At 33.9% G+C, this 12,622-nt stretch overlaps 1 protein-coding gene across 1 annotated transcript in view; it reads right to left on the bottom strand.

The window, feature by feature from the left end:
* Nucleotides 1-12,622, bottom strand: part of PURG (purine rich element binding protein G) — a 34,279-nt gene that overhangs the window by 19,823 nt on the left and 1,834 nt on the right. The gene's annotated exons all lie outside the window — the stretch shown is intronic.

The raw sequence follows: 12,622 nt of genomic DNA, 5'->3' as shown, positions 1-12,622 counted from the left end.
ACCCTTCTGTCTTTTACAAAGCCTTGAAACTCTCCAGGAGAGAATCACATATTATTTGCAACAGTAATCTATTTACTTGGAAACCTGACCTCTAATACAGATTATCTGAGATGAAATTAGTAAACTTTATGGTTTCTTTCCATCTTAAATTAGTAGTGCAAGAAAAAAATGAAGAGTGAGAATATTGTTTTTTCGCTTCAACCTTTAAACATAATTTATTCCGGATTTTTATGAAGAAAACCTTCATTGGATAATATCCAATAATTTGGTTTTCCAACTTACCATACTATCACTTACATCTTTCCAAATAAACCTGTAGAAGGTACTTTTGAAACAGCAACATAAATACTAAACTTATTCCTTCATATAATCCTTTCTGAAAAGAATGATTAAAAGTGAAACATTTCAAAAAAAAAAAGTGAAACATTTCTTATAAAAATTATGTTATACTTCATTTTGTAGGGCAAATTTCATGGAACTTGTCTTAACTAATTCATTTAAGTAGTAAAGCTCATGAAAATTTGAAAACTGGTTCGTATGTTGTTTTGCAATAACAAGGGGTGTGAGGAAGTGATAAACTTTTTCTCTTTTCAGAATAATACTAGAAAAATTGAAATCACACTTATCAAACCTGGTAAATTAACAGAAGACCTGAACGCAAAAGTTCTAAGTATTATTCCTAAGAAATTCTCTCTGAGTTGTAAAGAATTTTCAAAGAAATAACAATCCAATTTTTTTCTCATTTATTAAGTCCCTTTATGCATCCTACATTAAGTGTATGTCTAGTCTCTGCCTTAAATAATTCCAATAACAAGGGTGGGAGTAACACTACTTCTTGAAGTTTGTCCTCGTATTGAGGTGAAATCTTCTATAAATCTCTATTCTGTCTGAAGCCTACTCAGATTATAATTCTAAGGCAAATATTTTAAACCTAAAGTTTTAATTGTTATTATAATACAAACAGGATAGAGAATATTAAAAAAAAGTTAACCACCTGTAATGATCCTTTTGAGTTGGTGAGTATCTCTGTTACATCAGCAGTGAATCTTTTTCAAAATTAGGAATTCATTTATTGTTTTTGGAGCACTAATCACTGAAGCTGGAAATAGAAGTTAATGAACTTGCAGAACTGCCAAGTGTCTATATATGAATTAATTTTGTGTTTCTGATAGGATGTGATCCACTAAAATGATAGCTGTTAAGTGGCTATGTATAGTCATATATATTAATTATACAGATTTATATATAAAATATCATTTTGTTAATTATGATCAACACATTAATTATAGAATCTCTTCAGGTTGGCAAACATAAATTATTCTTAAATATGTTAGTCATGTTTTCAAATAATATTCTCAATGAGTAGGTGAAGTATCTCTAAATTTAAATCAATGGGTCCAATTGTTAATTTGAAAAAGTACCATAAATATACCATAGTATATATATAATTCCTCTATCCTATGCATATAGATAGGACACAGGAAGACGGTGAAAATATTACATGCTTTTAAAAGAAATTTATGTATTTCTATCCACATATATCTTAAGAGCCAAGCAGCATTTTAAGCTTTAACCTTTATTTTCTGTTTACTTAGCCTATTTTAGTAATTATGAATCATTTGAGCTCCATGGAGTATGTCACAAAACGTAAATTTAAGGGGCTAAACTAATTCCAAGGTCCCTTCAAGTCCTAATACTTAATATTCACTAAAACTTGTATTAACAATTCTTGAGTATAGAAATTATTCACTTTCCTTTAGTAAGGCTTGTACACAGTTATTTAATAAATTAAAAATATGCTTCAGTCTCCATAAATTTGAAAGCTAAACTTTTCATATAAGGATTCATAATTGTTAATTCCTATCAGAATGATCTCAAGATAGCTGTAAAAAAATCAGAGGGAACTAATAAGAGTTATTAAATGTAATGAAAGGGTAAAAAAGGATAATAATTCTTTACCTAACCTCTAGTCAACTTATAAAAAAAAGTTGCTTGTTTTAAGATTTGTAAATTTCTCAAAGCACAATGAGTAGCACTGAATCTTTTTCCTACGAAGATGCTACAGTTGTTTTGACCCAAGTTTCTGCTATACTATCTTTTGTAGCTAAGGTAAAATCACCTCAGCCTAGAGTATTGGTTCTTAAAGTGTGGTCCCCAGATCAGCAGCATGGGGTCACCTGGGAATGTATCAGAACAAAAATTCTTGATCCTTGCTTCACTCCCCATAACTAAGGATCAGAAACTCTGGGGATAGGGGCCAGCAATCTGGTTTAACAAACCCTCTAACTGATTCTTAATTCCCCTAAAGTTTGAAATCCACAGCCCTAGAGTAATGGAGAAAATTGTGGATCTGTAAACAGGGCATTCATCACAATTTATCCCTCTGGAGGTAAGGAAAAAAAAAAAGAGGAAACGTGGTAATTAAAATATGAAAATGAATGGAATAACGCGGAAGGAGTAGGATGGCAGAAAAAGTTGCAAAAAAAAAAAAATCACCCAGTAAAACTCTCACCAATATTGATAAGATTTTTTTTAACATAACCAGTTGACTTCACTTCATGAAAAATTAACTTGTAGACCCACTGTGAACAGTAATTTGTCTCTTCTATGCCCTTAGGGTAGAATTGGGATAATCATCTATATTCTCATCATCTGATCCCTTTAAAAAATTATTCACACTTGGGGCTTCCCTGGTGGCGCAGTGGTTGAGAGTCCGCCTGCCGATGCAGGGGACACGGGTTCGTGCCCCGGTCCGGGAAGATCCCACATGCTGCACGGAGCGGCTGGGCCCGTGAGCCATGGCCACTGAGCCTGTGTGTCCAGAGCCTGTGCTCCGCAACAGAAGAGGCCACAACAGTGAGAGGCCCACGTACCGCAAAAAAAAAAGAGAAAAAAATTATTCACACTTACTTGAAATAGTTTGTTTGGATTAGAGGTTCAATCTGTAAGCTATACTAAAAATCAAATAAGTTGGATTTATTAGCACCATACGTCCCAGTAATCAGAGGCAGATTTATTTACAGTGGTGGCTGGGGTAGACTGTGCTTTATTAGTTGGGAGTTAAATTTCAGAGTAAGTCTTAGAGGCAGTCTGGTCTAACTGAGCACAATCTTTGGCTTGGTGTCAGGAAGGATTCAAATATATTATATTCTGAAACACTGAACCAATTTCTGAACCTCTGGAAAAGCATATTAAAATGGGGATAATACAAAGATTAGAAATAGTAGATATAAGGGGTCCAACAAAGCCTAGAACATGGTAGGTATTCAATAAGTAATAGTTATTAGTACTGATAAATCTTGATTGACTCTTCCGTTTGTTACCACCTTCTATTTAAAAATGGTCATGGTGCAATTTTCCTAGAGGCTAAATTCATTTCTGAAATGACCTGTCAATCATGCTAGTCAAAATATTTTCAGAAGACCTACTATGTACTGAAAAGTAGGAGTAACTGCTCTTTTAGGCCATATATCATCCCAAGCGAAATGTTTTCTACTCATCTTAAACTGTTATACAGAAGTACAGTTAAGAGTGTTGAAATTAGTTAAGTGAAGCAGGAGCCCTTTCTTAAGAGTCCAAAGTGTAGTTCATAGGGCAATTTATAAATTTTCAAAGATCAGCTTTAATCTTTCTTTATAGTGTTTCAATAGTCATCTGAACAAATAAATAGGATGGAGTGGGGCTACAGTAGTAGTGGGAGAAATTAGTGTTCTCAACCACTTTCAACAGGGTACAGTGTACAGAAGGGAGGAAAACACAGGGATGGAGGTTATTTATGAGTGATGGAGTTTTAGAATTCTGTTTTTACCCCTGATGATAGCATGGTTTACCCTTTTGGGGGAATTTACTCAACAGTGATAGATAAAATCCCATAATAACTCAACTGAACCTTCAGACTCTTTTACCCTATTGAAATTTCTAGACTGACAATCATTGGTATAAATCACACTGCTAGTCTGAAGGACCTAGAAATAAAATACAGTTTCTGAAGTAAATTAGCAAATGATAAGTAAAGTTATCACACTAGGTGTGATACACACTAGGTGTGTACACACTAGGTGTCTTGTATTCCTAAGTCATTATCTCAGGATTCTGTTGTGTTATTTGCTGGGTAATTTTGTCACTTAGGTGTGTTCTTTTGGTAAGCTTGCTTGGAGTGTTTGAAATGGGAAACTGAGGAAAATTTCTACAAAATGGCCAGGGTAAAGAACTGCCAAACGAAATTATTCCCTCCCATCCCACTTAGATCTCAAACTACACTGAAGAAGAAGCAATCAAGATCGATCTGCTATTTGAGGAGAAAGAGAAGAGAGGAAAACAACTTCTACAACAGCCAATTCACTCTATAGAATTTGTTGATCAGATGGCTAGTGTGAACCACCACCAGGCTAAAGACTGTTTTATTAAACGTTTCTGCAATCAAATTTTATGTGCACAGATATTATTTTTTTTTTTGAAATTGACAAAACACACACGTATACAGGCACTTCAAAATATGCTTTCCTTGCCCGTAAACACTGTCTTTGATAAAGAAATAGGCATCCAAAAGACAGGTTTAGGGAGAAAGGTGTCACTCTTTTAAAGTCCCCTGTTGACAGTGGTGGTGGCACCAATGACTGGAGGACTGGGATGCCTAAATAAATGCCTCTGAGACAAAAACCCGTGTGATGCTTTTCCTCCCCTCTAATCACCAACCTCTATAGTTTCTCAAGGCTAAAAACAAACAAATAAACAAACTCATTATGTTTTATCTTTGCACACCCTAGTAGGGTCCTCTATAGCAAAACTATATGGTTCGAAGTTCAGCGTTCTTGATTTTCTTTGTTAAATGTCGTGATTTGTAACATAGGATCTTCAATAGGACCAAGGAAATTGGGGTCAAAGGAAGGACCTGATTCTCGGGGACCAATGCAGTGACAGTTGCAGTGTATTGTTTAGCAATGTAATTTATGATTATTTCAGGAACAATGGCATTTCAGAAAGTGATGTTAACTTTAAAAATTCTTTTGTCACGTGCAATATAGAAAATGATTACAGTATGTATAAAACAAGTGATGCTACTTCTAAAAAATGACACTTCATATAGATAATAAAAATATTTCTTAAAAAAATTAAAGCAGGGGCTTCCCTGGTGGCGCAGTGGTTGAGAGTCCGCCTGCCGATGCAGGGGACGCGGGTTCCTGCCCCGGTCCGGGAAGATCCCACATGCCGCGGAGCGGCTGGGCCTGTGAGCCACGGCCGCTGAGCCTGCACGTCCGGAGCCTGTGCTCCGCAACGGGAGAGGCCACAACAGTGAGAGGCCCGCGTACCGCAAAAAAAAAAAAAAAAAAAAAGTAAAAAAAAATTAAAGCATAGGATCGTTATATAGTAAGTATATAACAATTTGGTCTTAGGACTAGGAACGAAATTTTATTGTGTGGCTAGAGAGATACATATGTGTTATAAAACTGACACTTCTGCATGTTCTTTTGGGCATCATCACAGGTTGGTGCATTATTATAGTTGTTTTTAATATAAAGAGAGAATCTCTTACTCATACTTTCTAATCCGGGTATTATTCTTCAATTTTTTTTTCACATTCTGTTAATACAGAATTTAAGAAGTTTAGAGTAGGAGGAAACCCTAGCTTCTAGTACAATCTTGTTCTTGTTTCATATAAGGAAACCACCCAACAAAAGTGAAATGATTTGCTCAGGGTCAGGACATACACTGGCAGAATTAGGTCTTATTATTCTTTCTCAAAGGCTCTTTTAAAGGTTAAATAAACAGGGATTTAGTTTTGAGAATGACTTATTTATCTCATTTCTATTAGATTGATTTCTTTTGTTATAAGCAAGCAAAATAATCAGCCACCACCTTTCTCTTCTCTATTTCTTCTTTTATATTTGCCACCTCTAGGCAACAACTTCATCAAATCCACAACAAATCATAAATAAAATCCTGAAGAAGAGTATTATCCTACAGAATCATTTGTTCTAAGAAAAATAAAATACTGAATATTTCCAAATACAGGCATCTCAGATAAAGACATTTGGCCTCTAATCAGATCAAATAAAGTAATCAGATTTATATCATTATTCTGATAAAGACTAAAACCAACAAAAGCACTTTCCCTCCAATTTTACACTTTGAGCGACTCTAGCTTTTAAATACTATGAACACTTTTCTTAGGGATTACTTTCTCTTTTCTTTACTCCTAATATTTCCTGGGAACAATGAATACTTGGAATAGAATAACACAGAAACTAAGTATAAAGGGGTAAAATGAAAGGACAATGCCTATTCAATCTTAGAAAAAAGTCAACACTAAAGGAGGAACTGCATATTCCACTTAAATATTTTCTTCATATTCACATTACAAACTAACCTCACCGTAGCAGCACTAATTCATTACCAATAAGCTTTTATTTATTGGTAGATGCCACTGGCCTCAGTAAGACTATGCAATTTCTCACAAGGGATATTCCAAAGAAGGTAAAGTTTGGAAAACAATTTACCAGAAAGCGCCAACATGGGAAACTCCTTGATTAAGGATGGAAAATTATTAATATTTTTTAGCCTAAGTTTAAGCAAAACTCTTCCCGAAGGTGAATTACCTTCCTTTTGATCCCTCTCTTTAAATAAGGAACAATACCTATAAACCATTTTAAGCTTCGACAAATAAATACCTGGTGATCTTTACCAATGTTACAGATTCTGCAAAGGATAATGAGTTATTCATCACTAAAATAAAAGAAGCAAACTCTTTTATGCTTTAAAAATAAATGTTTAAGAGAATCTTGTTTTCTAACAACACTTTTTCCATGTTACAAACAGAAAATCATTCCATCACTTATGAAGATATTATTCTAAAGTTGAAACCAATGCTTTAATTTTTAAACCTTTTAACATTTTCATAGAGTTTACACACACCAACCCACATACTCTTTGAGAAATTCTTTCTCAACCCACATACTCTTAATTGGTTGCTTTAATTCATAACTATATAGGATCCTTCAGGGTTCAAGTATGGGACCTTTAATTTTTCAGATAATTTTTTCTTGGTGGTTATTAGAAAAGTGACCTTAAAGTGCCTCCTTGATGTGAATAAAAAGAGAACTGTGACTTTTGAGGGGGAGGGGTTGGGGAACTATTAAAGCAACTTTGTTTATATTTTCAGTAATAGTAATTATGCTAATTTCATTTTCAAACAATTATATTTGCTATTTTATACTCTTACAGCAGAAAATAGAGATGGTTTAGTTGTACTTGTAACCTCATAGCCCTTACATTTTTACTCTTTTCCCAAATCATCTTAGTACCTATTGGTCCCAAGGAAATCTCACGGACTCTGGGTCCCTCAATGGGGAATCAATGCTTTAAATAATCAGAAGTAGCATTATCCCTTTGCTTAGTCTTGGATTTGACTAAATGCTAAGTGAATTATTCATTAATAACTATACTTTTTCTCATTATAAACACTCATGTTAATAAATCAAAAGATTTCAGCAGGATCATAACCTTTTGCTATGGTTCTAGTGCTGATTTACTCTTACAATGGCAAGGTCTTTGGATAAAAATAATAGTAACAGAAATAGTAAAAACTGACTAACAGTGATAATTTATTAAAGCTTTTAAACATGGGTGTTTTTCATTAGAGGACACAGTTAATCTAAAATAGACTTTGGGTAAATCACTTAACGTCCTGAACTGTATTACCTCAGGAAAAAGACCAATACTTTTTTGAGGGAAGGAAGAGGGGGAGCTAGGAGGGCAAAGTGGTTTCAAATAGGGACGGGAAACTGAATATTTATACATTTAAAAATTGATATATACATATATTTGCATTTTGAGTAAATTCCAATGGGAATCATTTGAAATTTCCTTGAGGTTCCCTTGGTGTCATAAATAGTTCAAATTAAATTTAACTATCTATGCATTTAATTGATCTATGGTAACTAGATCAAGTATGGTATCTAGGTAAAAGGGGAAAAAATTCACTTATAATGACAGATCTAAAATTGATACAACTGGGTACAGGAGAGTGTATACGATATGTTTCCAACTGTATGTTTAAGAAGAATATCTGTATATATAATACATATGTTTGTATATGCAGAGTAACTCTAGAAGGAGACCCAAGAAATTGGTAACACTGGTTGCTACATTTCAGTGTCTACCCATCTGGCCCATTTAAATTTTGTACTATATGCATGTTTTCCTTATTCAAAAATATTGACTAAATAAATTTAAATTACTTAAAAAATCATGTCAAATTAAGGAAAAAAAAGATTATTTTTTTAACATTATACAAGAAAATATACTAGCACATAAACTGTTTTTCTACATAAATTTGGGTATGACAGAGTAACTGTGATCTAAAAACTCAATTTGTGGGCATCCCTGGTGGCGCAGCGGTTGAGAATCCGCCTGCCGATGCAGGGGACACGGGTTCGCGCCCCGGTCCAGGAAGATCCCACATGCCACGGAGTGGCTGGGCCCGTGAGCCACGGCCGCTGAGCCTGCGCGTCCGGAGCCTGTGCTCCGCAACGGGAGAGGCCACAACAGTGAGAGGCCCGCGTATCGCAAAAAAAAAAAACCCCCAAAAACCCCCAAAACTCAATTTTCACAAGACGTGAAATTGGGAAAAACACATTTTTCCTGTACCTCACTGCTACAGTATTGTGGACTACAGATTGTCTCAACAGCATACTAACATCCCTACTCTCTTCCTCTAATGGGCTAGCCACAAGCCAATATTTCTCTATGAAATTCAAGAAATCTTTAAGGAAACTCCAGAAAGATTTTAAGAATCTTATTTGGCAGTTATAAATATTATACCTGTTTTATTCTGTTGGCATAGAATCAACTTTAAATTCTTTGTGGTTTACTTTAGATTTTATCCTGCCAAAGATGTTTGGTGTTTTGGTAAAAGAGAAACTTCACACTATGTGATGACTAAGCAAAGCTCTTACATAAAGCTTGGAATAAGATTTTACAAATAGTTCCAGTGAAAGACATTTGGAAATAAGCAGGAAAAAAGAAAATCTCACACTTATGAAAAAATTATTTCCAGGACACTATTTCAAATTTGCAATTCAGTCCTATTTACTTAAGTATTAAAATAAACCATAAAACAAATTCTAAAGGAACGATAGTACATACATCAACTTTCAATGGTAGCTGCTTATTAAAACTGAGCGTCTGAGGGTGTATTCCAATTTCATCCTCTTCAAATTGTGCAGCTCAGATAAATGTTTATTTTACTGAAAATATTTGCAAAATTACAATATAAATACAAGATTATATTAAGCTAGGATCACTATATATAATGTATTCTTATCCACAAATATAAAATGAATGCAGTAAATATAGTATACTCTTGATGAATTGTTAGTACACAGTGTTGTTAGTAAAGTACATACAACCTATTATTAAGCAACAATTATCTAGTTTTCAAATGTATATCTTAGGAAGTTTTCAGGATGGAAGGATACACTAAGGCCCCTGATACCCTTTTTGGTTGGTGAAAGTTAGTTCTTCTGCAAGTTTTGAAATAATATCATATTTATTTTAGCAATTGTTTTTAGGCTCTTTGCATTTCCTTAATTTGAACTTTCTTTAGTCTGGGTGTTTTCTTAACGATGCCGTATCAGCCAATCACACTTTTAATTCTAATATAGTATCATGTACTGTCTTTTCATTACTAATTTAAACACACATCAACAATGAAACAGAATTGTTAAAAATTTTTTTGTCTGCACAAATTCCCAAAATTCATTTTCAGGGTATTATGGGGAATCTCAATTAGATATGATCTCAACTGTAATACTAACCTGGGCTAGAAATAGTTTTTTATTGATTCTAGTCCTGAAGAATACAAATATGAACTCTACTTTAAAATTCTTTGTTAAATGTATTGGGATTTGCTGCAGAAACATTTTCTACCCTTCTCCATTACACTGATTTAATGGAAACTTGTTACTACGGCAGTTCCAACACAAACATATGCATGCAAGAGCTCACCCTACAGATTCTAACTACATAGTTATTGAAACACATCCCACCGGTCAAGTGGCATAAATGTACATCTTTTATATACAAAAGGTAAAGTGCATTATTAAATTAGTGAACTGACAGATTGTCTGCCTGGACCATATAGCTTTCAAATAGACAAATGTGAAATTCTCCCATTAGAACCAATTATTTCAAGAGGTTCCAATTAGCTTTTCCACCCTGTCATTTATTTTTTGGCCATGCTCTTTAGTGCAAATAAGCTTGTGTTTGACTCAAGTTTAAGGGACATGGCAGTTTGGGGCTTTAACAAGGAAAATTATAAAATGTGGCAGAAGTTTAATACTTTTATAATACATTGCACCTTTTGCATATAAGCAACAGATTAGTGCTGCTTTCAATTGGTAGGAGCACACTGCCAACGATTATGAGGGACCCGTTTCCAAATTTCATACTATCAGCTTATATTATTACAGTTTTGAGTCTGTACCACATTATGCTTGAATTATTATGTGCAAACATCATCAGTGTTTTAGAATTATATAGTGAACTAGTAATTTTGGTTACTAACTTTTAATGCTCACTTTTTGAATTCTAACATCCAGTTGCCTTAAGAGTTTTATGTCTTCAAGGCAGGGATCCTATTATTTTGAAGAGTACCATGTACACTTGCAGCTCCATTTATGTTACAAATGACAATAAATAAAATGTATATTGCACAGATAAGAATAGTAGCATATTTTATAAGATACATCTCAGTACATGTCCTAATACCAGAGTTTTGGATTGGATCTTATTTGATTATGGCTAATGAATGACTGGAAATTTTAAGTATCAAAAAAATTCATAGCATCATTTCATTTTTCGGTGAACATTAACTTTGAAGAAAATGAGACAAAAGGACTGGCAGAAGGCTTAATGATTCTAAAGTATATTCAACTGCCGGTACATATGCATCTATCCAGTTTGTAGCTTTGAGATGGTAAAAACTCTGAAGTATGCATACAATGTAGAAAATTTGGCTGCCTAACCAATTTTTCACTTAAATTATTAATGCAAAATTAAACTAATAATATTTATATACAATGAGTTAAAGATATTTAAGTCTGACATTGTATCATGTGTATGTATATATATAACACATATATACACACACATAGATGTGTGTGTGTGTATATATATATATACATACATATATATGTATGTATATATATATATACACACACACACACTCAAACCTTACCAGACTAAAAACCAAGAAGGAAATTATTTAGATTTAACAGATATAAATATTTTAGAAGGGAAGGTTTTAAGAGAGAGTATACAGTCACAGCAATAGTGATAGGAACACTCAAATACTGGAATATTCACAGCTCCAGTTTGCCAAAATCTGACAGGTTGATTATTATTAATAGGCACTAAGATGGGCAGCAAAGCAATCAGTAGTACAGTAATTCAAGTGTACACCACTCCTTCACATACCCCAAAACTACTTTTTATCAAGCCTAGAATAGTTATTTTACAGTGAGGACTGTTTAAAGATCCTTGCTACTTTTAGAGTCTCAACACCCGCCATGAGCTATTAACTCTAGTCCTAACACCATCTTCTAACCTTCAGCTGGTCCATAGTGATCCAGATGGCCCACAATTATAATGAACTGGGGAGATTCCTTTATACTTTGAGGAAACTGGAAATACAATCAGTAAGCCAACACCAGTATGTATGTCTAGGTTACTGATTGCTTGTTCTTAAGTAACGTAAATCAGTGAAATTAATTTTCTTAATTCATATCATAAAGTTTTCTTAGTGACCTTACTTAAGTGTATTTGGGGACAAACCTCTGGAGGGAAATCAACTGTTAAAATAATTGTGAATTACTTATAGCATATAAAAGAAGAGCTACATTCTGAACTCAATCCATGCAGCCAGCTCTCATCAATGAGAGCTATATTTGGGGGCTGAAATCAGTGTCTGGCTTCTAAACATGATTATATGGACTCATTGTGTGGGAGGTGAATAAAGCCAAGATAAAAGACAGTAATTTCATTCAGATAAAATGCAGCTCAACAGATAAAATTTCAGTCAGTTAATACAGGGTGGGTTGGCACACATATACATTATATCCACTTGTTTAAAAAATTGCTTGGGTGTTGAAAAATTGCTGTGGCACTTCCTGGAAAGTAATTTTTAATACCAGTAAGTGGGTGAGTCTTGTGTAAAGTAAACCTTGTGTAAAGTATCATAAAGAGCACCTTGGAAAAATGCCTGAATTATTCTTTCAAATATGTTTATAACCAATCTTCAAATTATATTTTTCCAGGCTGAAATTGTATATTTATTCTAAATGCTTTTTAGAAAAAAACTTTTTTTTTCCTCCTGGAATTAAAACACCTTTAAAAGTCAGGTTTATACTGTAAGTGTTGAAATGGACTTCAGGGCAGCAACTGCAAAAGTGCTACTAAAATATATTACTACAGATTATTTTTATATCAGGTAACTGGTGCACCAACCCTTCTGAAACAGTGCTAAAGCAGCAGCATAAAATATAACACCTTGAGTCCATGATGTATTTTGGGAAAGAACCTCTCACAACCTTCAAATTAGCATGAAAAGCTAAAATATCAAGAT

This window comes from Phocoena phocoena, chromosome 21 (assembly GCF_963924675.1).
Source record: "Phocoena phocoena chromosome 21, mPhoPho1.1, whole genome shotgun sequence".
NCBI lineage: Eukaryota > Metazoa > Chordata > Mammalia > Artiodactyla > Phocoenidae > Phocoena > Phocoena phocoena.
Note: the sequence above shows the minus strand (reverse complement) of the source record. Positions and strands in the feature narration are given on the sequence as shown.